Genomic DNA, 3,173 nt, shown 5'->3' on the forward strand with positions numbered 1-3,173 from the left:
CGGCCCGCCCCCCGGGCCGGGGCTCCAGTCGACATGGAGCCAAACTCGGTTTTGACCCCCTCCTGCAGCACGGTCCGGCCCCGGAGGTTCCTCCGTCCGACCTCCTGGAACCCAAGATGGGCATCCAGGGTCCCGAAATCCGTGTCCCCGAAAATCTCCGCGAACCTTTCCTGGCAATATTGTAGATGCGGCACCCGGCCCAGCCACCGGGGGCAACCGCCGAAAGTGTCCGCCCTCCTGGAGCGAAGGCCCGGGCAAGGCCCGTTTCAAAAACCTCATACGGACTTCCGGAGCCCGAGCCCCGGCGCCAGGTCGACCCAGGGCCGACCTCCCGGGCCCCAGAGAGGCTCGTCTCCGCCGCGGAAGCCGCCCGCCGCCCGCGGCGAAGGCCCCCGGGCCCGCCCGGCCTCCGGGCAGGGCACCGGGGAGAAGTAGGAATCGTGGCCGGGCTCCTGGAACTCCTGCCCGGCCTGCCACGCGGAAGCATGCCGGGTTCTCCCGCCGCGCCGTGCAGGTTCTTCCGCCCCTCGCCGGGGTAGCCGGGCTCCAACCGCTGGGCCCCGCAGCCTGGAAGGGCCCCTGCGAGTCGCCCCCCGGCCTGCACGCCCGCCGTGCAGTCGACCGGGTCGAAGCCGGAATCGCGGCCGGGTTCCTGGAACTCTCGCCCGGCCTGCCCGCCCGGCCCGCCCCCCGGGCCGGGGCTCCAGTCGACTTGGAGCCAAACTCGGTTTTGACCCCCTCCTGCAGCACGGTCCGGCCCCGGAGGTTCCTCCGTCCGACCTCCTGGAACCCAAGATGGGCATCTAGGGTCCCGAAATCCGTGTCCCCGAAAATCTCCGCGAACCTTTCCTGGCAATATTGTAGATGCGGCACCCGGCCCAGCCACCGGGGGCAACCGCCGAAAGTGTCCGCCCTCCTGGAGCGAAGGCCCGGGCAAGGCCCGTTTCAAAAACCTCATACGGACTTCCGGAGCCCGAGCCCCGGCGCCAGGTCGACCCAGGGCCGACCTCCCGGGCCCCAGAGAGGCTCGTCTCCGCCGCGGAAGCCGCCCGCCGCCCGCGCCGAAGGCCCCCGGGCCCGCCCGGCCTCCGGGCAGGGCACCGGGGAGAAGTAGGAATCGTGGCCGGGCTCCTGGAACTCCTGCCCGGCCTGCCCCGCGCATGCATGCCGGGTTCTCCGGCCGCGCCGTGCAGGTTCTTCCGCCCCTCGCCGGGGTAGCCGGGCTCCAACCGCTGGGCCCCGCAGCCTGGAAGGGGCCCTGGGAGTCGCCGCCGGCCTGCACGCCCGCCGTGCAGTCGACCGGGTCGAAGCCGGAATCGCGGCCGGGTTCCTGGAACTCTCGCCCGGCCTGCCCGCCCGGCCCGCCCCCCGGGCCGGAGCGCCAGTCGACATGGAGCCAAACTCGGGGTTGACCCTCGCCTGCAGCACGGTCCGGCCCCGGAGGTTCCTCCGTCCGAGCTCCTGGAACCCAAGATGGGCATCTAGGGTCCCGAAACCCGTGTCCTCGAAAATCTCCGCGAACCTTTCCTGGCAATATTGCAGATGCGGCACCCGGCCCAGCCACCGGGACGAACCGCCGAAAGTGTCCGGCCTCCTGGAGCGAAGGCCCGGGCAAGGCCCGTTTGAAAAACCTCATACGGACTTCCAGGGCCGGAGCCCCGGCGCCAGGTCGACCGCGGGCCTCCCTCCCGGGGCCCAGCACGGCTCGTCTCCCCCGCGGGAGCAGCCCGCCGCCCTCGCCGAAGGCCCCCGGACCTGCCCGGCCTCCGGGCAGGGCACCGGGGAGAAGCCGGAATCGCGGCCGGGCTCCTGGAACTCTCGCCCGGCCAAGCCGCTCGGCCCGCCCCTGGGCCGGAGCTCCAGTCGACATGGAGCCAAACTCGCGGTTGAACCTCTCCTGCAGCACGGTCCGGCCCCGGAGGTTCCTCCGTCCGAGCTCCTGGAACCCAAGATGGGCATCTAGGGTCCCGAAACCCGTGTCCCCGAAAATCTCCGCGGACCTTTCTCGGCAATATTGTAGATGCGGCACCCGGCCCAGCCGCCGGGAGCAACCGCCGAAAGTGTCCGGCCTCCTGGAGCGAAGGCCCGGGCACGGCCCGTTTGAAAATCCTCATACGGACTTCCAGGGCCGGAGCTCGGGAGCCAGGTCGACCCCGGGCCTCCCTCCCGGGCGTTAGGGCGGCTCGTCTCCCCCGCGGGAGCAGCCCGCTGCCCGCGCCGAAGGCCCCCGGACCCGCCCGGCCTCCGGGCAGGGCACCGGGGAGAAGCCGGAATCGCGGCCGGGCTCCTGGAACTCTCGCCCGGCCAAGCCGCTCGGCCCGCCCCTGGGCCGGAGCTCCAGTCGACATGGAGCCAAACTCGCGGTTGAACCCCTCCTGCAGCACGGTCCGGCCCCGGAGGTTCCTCCGTCCGAGCTCCTGGAACCCAAGATGGGCATCTAGGGTCCCGGAAACCGTGTCCCCGAAAATCTCCGCGGACCTTTCTCGGCAATATTGTAGATGCGGCACCCGGCCCAGCCACCGGGACGAACCGCCGAAAGTGTCCGCCCTCCTGGAGCGAAGGCCCGGGCACGGCCCGTTTGAAAAACCTCATACGGACTTCCGGAGCCCGAGCCCCGGCGCCAGGTCGACCCAGGGCCAACCTCCCGGGCCCCAGAGAGGCTCGTCTCCCCCGCGGGAGCAGCCCGCCGCCCGCGCCGAAGGCCCCCGGACCTGCCCGGCCTCCGGGCAGGGCACCGGGGAGAAGCCGGAATCGCGGCCGGGTTCCTGGAACTCTCGCCCGGCCCGCCCCTGGGCCGGAGCTCCAGTCGACATGGAGCCAAACCCGGGGTTGACCCCCTCCTGCAGCACGGTCCGGTCCCGGAGGTACCCCTGCCCGACCTCCTGGAACCCAAGATGGGCAACTAGGGTCCCGAAAAGCGTGTCCCCGAAAATCTCCGCGGACCTTTCCTGGCAATATTGTAGATGCGGCACCCGGCCCAGCCACCGGGGGCAACCGCCGAAAGTGTCCGCCCTCCTGGAGCGAAGGCCCGGGCACGGCCCGTTTGAAAAACCTCATCGGGACTTCCAGGGCCGGAGCCCCGGCGCCAGGTCGACCCCGGGCCTCCCTCCCGGGGCCCAGCACGGCTCGTCTCCCCCGCGGGAGCATCCCGCCGCCCGCGCCGAAGGCCCCCG

The sequence above is a fragment of the Alligator mississippiensis genome, unplaced genomic scaffold (genome assembly GCF_030867095.1).
Source record: "Alligator mississippiensis isolate rAllMis1 unplaced genomic scaffold, rAllMis1 scaffold_20, whole genome shotgun sequence".
In the NCBI taxonomy this organism is placed as follows: domain Eukaryota; kingdom Metazoa; phylum Chordata; order Crocodylia; family Alligatoridae; genus Alligator; species Alligator mississippiensis.